Consider the following 11,052-nt stretch of genomic DNA (forward strand, 5'->3'; position numbering starts at 1 on the left):
GGGAGGTGAATTTCATTCAAGAATTCTAAAAATTGAATGTTGGTTCTTTTGCGTCTTCTAACGAACGTTTAATTCCAATTGTCGTGGGAACTTTCAATTTTTTTTGCCTTACATTATATCATTCTTCATTTCATCGTAACTTTCATGCTGCCTATTAAGTCTACTCTCTCCCATTCTGTAAAGCGCTTACCCAAATTTCTCCTTTCTATCACAAAATTAAACACGCACCTTTAGGTGACTAGTATTATTAATCCCCTTAAATATACTGATAATTATTTTATGCAATGACGATGAATATCATTGAGTTATTAGCAACGATCGTTAAACCACCCCGAAAATTCAATTTTATAACATTTTATTACATTATAATTGCACCTACGTACATTGATCCCATGCCACAAAATTTCGTCTAGTTCATGTCTACTCACTATCTTGCCATAATATTGTTTATATAGTGGCAGAATCTAATAAAACTTTTAAAAATATCAAACGTGAAACACTAGGTAACTACTGCAAAACTAACTCTAGAATGTAAACGGCAGAGTAGTAAGGAATGGGAATGGTACCTTATACACACAAACAAATATTCTTTGACCAAAATTGAATTGGAAGCAAATTAATTCATATCCTCAAACTTAAATGACGATACAACTAAAAATCTACTTCTGTCTCCATTATTGCACTTAAAATGTAAATATATTCTGCAGATAGAATGTCCAGCAATATATAGTGAACATGGGGTTTTATTCATAACATTTATTGCTGAAAATATTAATTTTATGTTAAAATTTTGACATAATTTATATGAAGCACAAGCTATATTGATTCTGCTCCAGTGTTTCCTCGGTGGAAGTCGTTGTAAGTTGAAATATGTTCAATTCGCCCAAAGTAACGACGGATGAAACTCGACGGGAAAATCGCCGCGTTGGTGTTTTATTGGGGTTTTAAAAATTAACAATCGAGGTCAAAAAACCTTGTAGATAGCCTGCTGTTATTCCATCTTGCAGTTAGAGCACGATTTTAAATATTTAAAGACGGGAGATAATCACTTTCAAAGGGAGGTAGACCCGTAGGTCCGGTCACTGCTCTTACGGAAATAAACGTTAATGCCGCTGCTGACTTTTTACGACAAAGGATAATCGAATAACGCTGAGTGAACCGTCATATATATTAAATATTTAATTGGGTCCCATCCACACCATGGTGACATAAATATCAAAAAAATACGTTTTTGTGCACGAAGAGTTATGAGACTTCCCTCATCCAAACTACAGGAGACGTTTGCGTGCATTTTGTTCTCATTTGAAGTTGATGTTAGGAGTTTCTTTCGAAGATTATCACTGCAGATAAAATTTGCCTATATAATTTCGATCCTGCTGGGAACAAACAACAAAGCTCTATGTCGAAATCACCGGCAACGCCAATGCAAAAAATAGCCAAAATGGAGCTTTTGTTGGGAAAGTTAATGTCATATCATTTTTATGATTCAGGGAAATGTGTATCAATATATCGTACCAGCGCATGCAAGGGTAAACAGAGTATCATTTAGAAAATTACTGTGACTTCGTCAAGGTCATACCGATGAAAAAAAACACATTTAAAAGGTAGAAAGCCGCTAATACATATCTCAAATTTTGTCGAAATTTGTCAAATGTTCTGCCAAAATCAGGGTGAAGTATGTTTCCCCTCCTTCTCATTACCTTAACATATCCACAATTTGGTATAATGTAAAAGATTGTAAAATCCCTGGATTACCTTTTTCCTGTACCCCCATGTGAATAAATATATATTTTTGGAAAGTATTTTTCACTCTCAGAAACAGTGGTAAAGGCTGCTGAAGCGATTTTGAAGGTCCTATAATAAAACGGTTTCCCTTAGGTCTTTTAAGAATGAAAATAGGTGAGTTCAGCGCATTTCATCTATTAGGAACTACTGTGAAGGCGTTAAAAAATATTATGTTAAGTAATGATGTGATGTTAAAAAAATCACTTTTTATTAAGCAACTCTCATATAACAAGGATGATCTAGAGATATACACGTATGCAGGTTTAAGTGGTTATTCCCTTCAAACGTTTTGATTGTTCATCGTTCTTCACTTCGTTTGGGGACGAAGGTCTTTCGTTTTTAAGAATAAATAACAGATATCTATAAAAGGGCCCTAACTACTTTATATAACTGCAATGTCAACATGAATGCCGAATCACTCCTTAGCCTCTGATGAATGGTATGTAAGCTCGTATGTATTTATGGCACTTAGCTATGCACGGTTGAAAGTGCTGTGTGCCCTCAACCCAATACTGATTATTTTTACCGTAGAAATCATGTGCAGAAATTATGATATTATCCGAAATGAAAAATTGGTTGCAGGCAGAGCATTAATTCAGTGTTATTTAGTGGTAGATATATATCTGACGTCAGAAAATTCCCTCTTGTAATTAATTATTCGTCAGCATATAGCAGCGTCAGTCGAGTGAGTTGATTTCGTGTCCGTATCCATCATGATAGAGCCAATACCAGCTGACATTTGGGTAGTATTGATGTTTAGTGCATTTGTTCGTCCTGCCCCAGTCATAGATGTAACTGAACATCTCAAAAGCTGGATGCTTTGTTAGATTTGCAATTCATTTGTATTTTTAATGTCATTTTCCCTTATGCAACTTTAACATCATTACTTTCTCAACGATTTCGTAAACGTTTCCAGTACAACTGAATTCTTTCCTCGGTTGTTCAATTCCAAACTCACAAGTATAAATATAATAATGTAAATAATTTGAACTCATAATAATATATAAGAAAAAATACAGTTTTAAATTATATTTTGTGTGAAAAGTAGCCACAAAAAATGAAATTCTGGTGATAAATTAAACTTCGCTATTGGATGTAATACTTTAGACGCTATGTCAGATATATTGTAATACAAGTTCTATCCCAAAAATAAGTGGAATAAATCCGGGGGAAAAACATTTATTTGAAATCAAATTACAAATTACTAAAATTCTTCATGAGGATATCCTTATGTAACGACACACCAATGCCAGTACCTCTACCACTATTATGGTACGCTTCCTGTAGAGCATCCACAGGAGCCTAGTTCAGGCACCTCTGCATGGCCTCTTTGACAAAACCCAGTGGTCCAAAATGGTGCTCAAAGGAATTATACTTGGGTCGTGCTCAAATACCCATGTTTCATCACCAGTAACTATCTAATCTAAAAATTTCCAGGTCACTTTCTGGGTGGTCAAAGGGGTCCAAGGCAAGATTGCCACTCAAGCAATCATCTGTGTGCACCTTGGAGACCATCTTGCTATACCATTTAAATGGCTAAATCTCCTGTAAGAATGCAATGCACTGTGGTTTTCTGAATATTGTAATCTTCTGTTAACATCCTGACACCTGGGGGTCAATCAGAATGGTGCATGTGTCTCCCTTTTTGCACGTTTTCATCACACTGTGTTGTTGATGGATGTCCAGGATATTCCTCATCGTCAACTTCCTCATTACCCTCCTTAAACATCCTGTGCAAGCAGAAATCCATCACGTGGGACATTTATTCTTCTCCATAAGCATCCTTAACCAAGGTAATGGTCTCCGAATCCAATTTTTCAAGCTTAACGCACAATTTTATCGCATAAAATCGCTTCATGGAAAGTGGCATCGTGAATTCGTGACTTAACCGTCAAATAGGAGTCCAGTCTAGCAGCAATCCGCGCACTGTTAATACCCACAGTTAACTGATGTGGGTCACTTTGTTTTCCCAAAATCTCCAATTACCTTTCCACCACAAAGCACCCCAATCTAGCCATCTGCTTTGGTAGCAAAAAAGCTTTCTACTTATTTTTGGGACGGACTATGCACCTTTAATAATTTCCGCCCCTGAAAAGAAGTTACACCAGTTTATTTAAATTTTGTACTAATACATTAATGACAAAAAAAATCATGGAGGATGGTAAAGATCTGAGTGCTATCGAAGAAAAATGGAAATTTATCAAAAAAGGGTTATCGAAAGCCGCAAAAGACACTCTTGGAAACGTTAAAGGGAAAAGGACTAAGGCACCATGGGTCACGGATGAGATGATTACAAAGATGGATGAGAGGAGAAAATGGAAGAATGTAAACAGAGTTAGACAAAATGAAGTACAAAGAGTTAAACAATAAATTGATGCAGGCATAAATAAAACAAAAGAAGCATGGTGGAAGACGCAGTGTAAGGATATGGAAAGTGTTCAGAGGAAGGGCGAAATTGGTGCGCCGTACAGCAAAGTTTAATCTTTATCGGGAAGTAAGAAAGGAAGATATATACAAGCAATTAGAGATAAGTCGTGTAAGATAATAGTTGGCACCGAAATGATTCAAGAGAGATGGAAGGGATATATAGAAAAACTGTATAGTAAAGAACTTAGACCAACAAATTTTGACATAGAAAAGGAACATGACGTAGATTAAGATAGCTTTGGTCCAGGTATACACGACGATGAGATAAAAGGAGTATTAAGGGAGATGAAACTAAATAAGGCCTTGGGGGAGGATAACATTCCTGCGGAACTACTGAAAAGTTTAGGAAAATGTGGGAGGAAGAGGCTATATGGACTGATTCGTAGAATCTACGAAAAAGGTAAAGGCTACGTCATGTGAGGACTACAGGACAATAAGTTTGATATCTCACACAGCTAAAGTTGTTCTCAGGATCATAAACAAAAGGATAGAGAGTAGGGCAAATGATTTTATAGGGGATAATCAGTTTGGGTTTAGGAAGGGAAGAGGTACGCGTGATGCCATTGCAGCATTGAGATTATTCAGCGTGAGGAGTATAGAATACAACCAGGAAGTATTTGCCTGTTTCGTAGATTTCGAAAAAGCGTATGATAGAGTGAATTTGGAAAAACTAATGAGTATATTGCAGAAAATAGGAACATATTGGAGGGACAGGACCCAGTACATGTCTCATACTGCTCAGGAGCGAGTGGGAACGGGGAGTCGAGATAGGCAGTGTTAGGAAGAGGTGTAAGGCAGGGTTGCACATTATCACCGTTGCTGTTCAACCTGTATGCAGAGGAAATGATCAAAGAGGCATGGGAAGAACTCGAGGTAGGAATGAAAGTGGACGGGGAATTCGTAAAATCAGTTAGGTTTGCTGATGACCAAGCTTTAGTTTGTCAGTCAGCAAAGGGGCTGCAAGCATTGCTCACTGAATTGGAAATTCAGTGCGACAGGTATGGGATGAGAATCAATATTAATAAAACAAAGGTTATGCGATTTTCTAGAAAGAAAAAAGCCAAGCTAAACATTAAGCGTAGCTATGTAAGGCGCAGAAACGTGGTCATTTTAGCAGGAGGATAGATGTAGATTGGAGGCTTTTGAAATGTGGTTGTGGAAAAGAATGGAGAAGGTGAAATGAACCGAAAAGAAAACAAATGAGGAAGTACTTGGTATGGTGGGCGAAGAGAGGGGATAGTTGGGAGAAATCCTATGGAGGCAGGAAAAATTGATTAAGGGCGTATGGATGGTAAGTGGGATGTTGAAGACTGTAATTGAGGGGAGAATGTTAGGCAAACGAGGAAAGGGAAGGAACAGAATAGGGATGTGTTACGGGATGAAGGGACGAAGGAAGTACACAAAGATGAAGAGGGACCTAATGTAAAGTTTGATGCTGGATTTTGTGTTTTTTTAGGAGTCACAAAATATTTATTTGGTAACTGTGTTCATCCAAAATCCTACCTTGACCGATAGATTACCTATTAATAATAATATTAATAACAGAGAATTTCAGCTGTAAACCTCCAGTGTTATTTGTCTGGTGATCTTGGAATCTTTCTTGTGCTCATTTGCACCCCTATTCAAATTAGGAATATCAGAATATAAAAATGGTTGTACTGTACATTACTTTATATTAATCGTTAAATACAATTAATTTATTGAGCTATGGCAGTTTAAATACATAATATGTATGAATTTGAATTGTCAACCTGAGAAAATCATTTTGAAAATAATAAATAGTTAATACTCCCTTTTACAATGCATCTAGCATATTGGCTAAATCGAAAATTCAAAGACGGAAAAAAAGGAATGGTATGTTGGCTTTTCCCTAGATGGGTTTTATTCATTAATGACGTCCTTGGAATCAATACGAAGTCAATCTCTCTAAACGGCATTAACTGAAGCTGAGTACCTCGTATTCTTCTCTTGGAGCCCTTCTCAAATGCCGGTAAAGTTTCTTAAGGGGGTAATCGGGAAGGTGAAGGCTGGGAAAGAAGTCTCAAAATCCTGCGCGTGTCACTCGAAAGAGGGATCCTACCATATCAGCCCTGCGCCAGCCAGAGTGAAGGGGGGGGCGGGCGACTCGTCTTCCTTCCCTCCGCATTTCCCCATCTCCCCGACGAAATGAGCCTCCTTCTGGACTGGATATTACAAAAATCGGAATTGGAAATGGATATCGATCCAATAAATTGAACTACTTTCTTGCGTAATGAAGCCGGAGAGTCTTTCCGTTATTTATCCCGTAGATATTTTTTGTCAATAACTCCTTCCCTTCTTCTTCGTTCTATTTTTTCCCGTCTCTTTCCGGGAATGTGGCGTATTTTATCAAACTCTCATGTTATCAAAACTCCCCAAAAATTAAGTGTCCTGGTCGTCAGGTTCTTTTCCCCAATCCGCATTTCTGTCTCCGCGACACGTCCTCCCCCCCCCTGCTCTACCTCCACACACATTCCCTCTCACATTGACTGTCATCTTTGAAGCGCTTCAAACTTCTTTATTGCATCCTTATTCCCATTTTTTATATTTCTCGGGAATATCTCATCTCCGAATTCGAAGTCCGTCGATACGACCATCGTAAAACCGATGCCTCCTCTAGGACATAAAATGGCCCACGAATCTACTAACAAAAAAAACCAGAGAAGGAAAACGGTCTCAGTGTGATTCCCTAGGGCCATATCATCAAAGTGCTAACGTTTTCCATCAAGAATGAGGCAAAAAAAATGTTTTATTATAATATATCGTACGTACCGTTAATAGTTTCTCTCCTAAGGTATTGCCATTGAAGATAATCAGGCGCTAAATACCAATTTATTGTTTTTTTTAGATTTAATTATTTGCGATTCCATAATTTTCAAAGATTAGGTTGCAATATATTCCCGTTATTCCATTAATTGTGCTAATTATGCACTGAGTCCAAGTTAGGAGGTGACAAGTTTTGAAACACCGATCAAGTGAAACGTTTAATAAGGAGGAAGGAATATATGATAGTCACCTTCTTCAACGCAGACGTAAGCTCTGTGACTTTTTTGTGTGCTGTTCCCTTTCAACTAGTATTAAGTCCTACGTAATGTAAAAAAAAACATCTTGGTGGAGGGGCAGTTTCCATTTTCATGTCACCCACAGTTTCCGAGAAAGTTTTTCTATCCATAATACTACACGGTGGGCTTATGGGCTTGGCATCCATCTCCGAGTGTCCGCCGGCGTCATCCGAATTTTAGCCTGGGGCTTTTATGCTATTGAATTTATCCTTTGCAAGACATTCCTAAGCGTTAGTAAACTGTTAACAAAATGAAAAAGGAATTCACAAGATGAGTGAACTATTTCCAGGAGCAATAACATGATATCAGATATAACTATATCCGGGCAGCTTCAATATCACGATTTATCTCGAAGAAATGTATCAAGTCATCGATTTGGTATAAAAATGCTTATTACCATAGGGGGTTCTTGGTTCTATCCAAGATAATACATGTATAGCCCACGACAAAAATGCGTAAATTTAGGTTTATGTCTCTAATATTTCTTGTTACCTTCAAGCGCTCAAAAATCCCGTTGTGAACTCTTCCTTCCCCAACATTGGTTTATTCCTCGATGACCAAAAATATTCTTCTTATCAGCACTCTTATTGTAATAGTGTGGACGATACCAGGAATGAATTTATGTTGGTAAGGTAATTTTTTTTCACAATATAACTAGCTTAAACAACTGGAAACATTTAAAAAACTTTGTCATTGGACCTCACTGCATCACTTTGATATATATGACTGCTGGCTGGAAAACCTATTTATAAACACTTCGCCACAATATTCAAAAGGCGGATCTGTTATATGTTAATTTCTCAATAATCTCTGAGTAAGACCAAACGCACTTGAAATAAATCATTCAATGTGCTTTTAATCATTTTTAATTGTTTCCTTATCCTGTAGATGTAATCACTCAAGATGAAATAATCGAATGTTGTTAAATACTCGCAAACAATATCAGTTCATTCTGATGTCATCATTGATAATGAGAGGATGGATAGGTGTAACAGAATCATATCCAGATAGATTCTATCTCAAAATCTGATGTTGACGAAGATATGCGGATCATTTATGTGATGCTTAATTTTTCAAGGCAAAGTCTTCTTGGTTTTAGAGCGCTCAAGAGTTACAGGTTGCCGAGAGAACATGAGCAGCAAGGGTAAGCGAGAGAGGAAAGAGGCGGTATAATCTGAGAGCGACACTACCACTACCTGTTGAGTAACGGTTGACGAAAATCTAAACCCCACCCTTTGCAGTTCCCTTTCCTCTTACCTTGAGCGGACGATAAGAGTGATGTAGAGACGAAGGAAATGGCGGTTTGCCGGATCATTGCGGAGAAAGAGAATATAGAGGGTGAGAGAGATGAAAAACCATGCGTAGACTACGTCGAGATTATACCGAGAGGCTATACCTCTCCGATATGCCAGGAAACCATTACCATGATACGCCTCCAGCAGAGCACATGAATAGCCCATCTTCTCCCTGTTGGAAGAGGGGTTGAAGGGTTGAGAGATTAAACGGGGAGGGTAAAGGAGGCTGAATGTGGAAATATCCAATGGACGAAGGGTAAAAGTTTGATACCTCCGTGTGAGACGTCTAACGTGTAAGTTTCTACAAGCGATGACTCAACGGAAGAGCCAGGTCCTCTACTCGCAGCAAGAAGTTTGGAAAGCCATGAAAGAAAAAACTGCCCATGAGTGAAGAAACAGAGGCGATGGGCGAAAATATCTTGAAGATATTATTTTAGACAAGGTTATGCTAAAACGGATAAGAAGAAAATTTTATTGTGGAACCCGATTGTGATATAAAGAATGATACGCCGTTTACCCATAATGTTAACCTATAAAAATTCATTTCTTGTTGTTAGCAATTCAACTCTGTGTTCTCCTTCCGGAGTAGGTCGTTTTCCATTTCCCCTTTTTGGTTCAACTCTACCTTTATGTGTCCTTCGACATGACGTTTAGGTGGGCTATCATTATGGTATTATCAAACGTATTCTCTTAATAGTTTTAAATATTAAATGGTGACAAAATTAAAATCCAAAAACAATATTGCCTCAAAATTTATTTCATGTGAATTGAATTTAACCAATTATCAACACCACAACAACAACTCCTCTGTTGAACAATAAGGAGATTTAATTAAGATTAGGACGGATCGAATAAATTGAATGCGGAGAAAGTACGGTACCCTTTTCATTTCACCATTAATGGAATACAAAAATACTCGTACGCATTGGTTGCAGTTAGGCTTTAAAAATTTGTTACTTAATTTAGAAGTTGAGCTTTAATGAACTTTGATTAGATTTACAATAAGATATCAGCTACAAACTTCCCGTGAATGCAAATTTTTTTGCAAAACGATGTGAAAATTTCCCGTCATGTGCTTCTCCGTGGCTTTAATATCAGTCATAACAACTACGATCAATGTAAAGGTTGGCTCAATATCTCAAAACAAAGTTCATCTGAGGCGATCTCTCGTATTTCCTTTTCCATAATTTCCCAAATCGATATCCATGACTATTTTTCTCTGTATCACTTCGCATCTGTGGTTCGTGCGATCCAGCGGCAACGCTTTTGTGCTACCGCTGAGAATCGTCGCATGTTAGGTTCTGTAGAGAAAAATTATCGCAATACTGCCCACTTCATTGATGAAAATAATGCGGGATATATGTGTGGATCCGTGATTGCATTCAAGGTACGTAACACCAACTCATTTGAAATTCGCGCAGTCATGCGAAGTATTGAAGAGAAAATCTTCTTTGGCACTAACTTCGCTTTCTGAGAAAGTCCTGGTACCAAGAAATTTGTGCATTATGATTTTTGTAGGAGCGCCCAGCTATTAGTAAAATTAAAATTTCGAGCGCTCCACTTTCCTAAGGCGGACCATGGTACAAAATACAAAAAGGGCACGCATTGGATTCTTTTTAATGCACCGGTATTATAATTGTTGCAACATTTGAGCAAACCAAAACACTTTTCCAGCGCAGGTGAGTCTTATTTCTTCATTTTATTTAAATAAGACTTCAGCGTAAATGCATGAAGATATCACTCTTTAAACAAATCGTAAGGTATTACTCTTGATAATGACGGTGACCCGGTATTATTTCTTGATAATGATGTATGTATCCTTGGTGGAAAAATAATAGCTTAATATTTCTGCAACGATGTGAGCATGTTTTGATTTAATGTTGGCGGGAATTATTTATTTTAATGTTTGCCAGAATGGTTATGCAATGTGAATTATGCATTTACAAATTCTTCATTGCAATGTATATACCTCCTGAAGAAAACTTCTCTCTTCCGTCTTCCGTTTTATTTGTAAATATCTCTACACACCTGTAGGAGGTCGTGTTCCTCCAGTTTCAATGCATGGCACTTCTGTATTTCGTGTTTGCCTTCAGTTACAGTAGTTAGTTGCTAAAATGTGTTTCTTTAGAAACTTTCATTATGCATTAAAGGATGACATCATAATTAAAGAAAAAAAACATAAATATACATATGTTAGGGACGTAAGGAGATGAATTGCGCTAGGCAAAGAGGCTTTTACGAGGAGGAGGGAGTTGATGATAGGAACGTTGAGTAAGAATATTAAGAAAAGACTCGTAAACTTTGAAATGGAGCGTAGCTATGTGCGGCGCGGAAACGTGGTCTTTGAAGCAGGAGGATAGACGTAGACTGGAGGATTTTGAAATGTGGGTGTGGAGAAGAATGGAGAAGGTGAAATGGTCAGAGAAGAAAACAAATGAGGAAGTACTTGGTGTGGTGGGCGAAGA

Source organism: Hetaerina americana, unplaced genomic scaffold (assembly GCF_022747635.1).
Source record: "Hetaerina americana unplaced genomic scaffold, ioHetAmer1.1.p SCAF_30, whole genome shotgun sequence".
Classification (NCBI taxonomy): domain Eukaryota; kingdom Metazoa; phylum Arthropoda; class Insecta; order Odonata; family Calopterygidae; genus Hetaerina; species Hetaerina americana.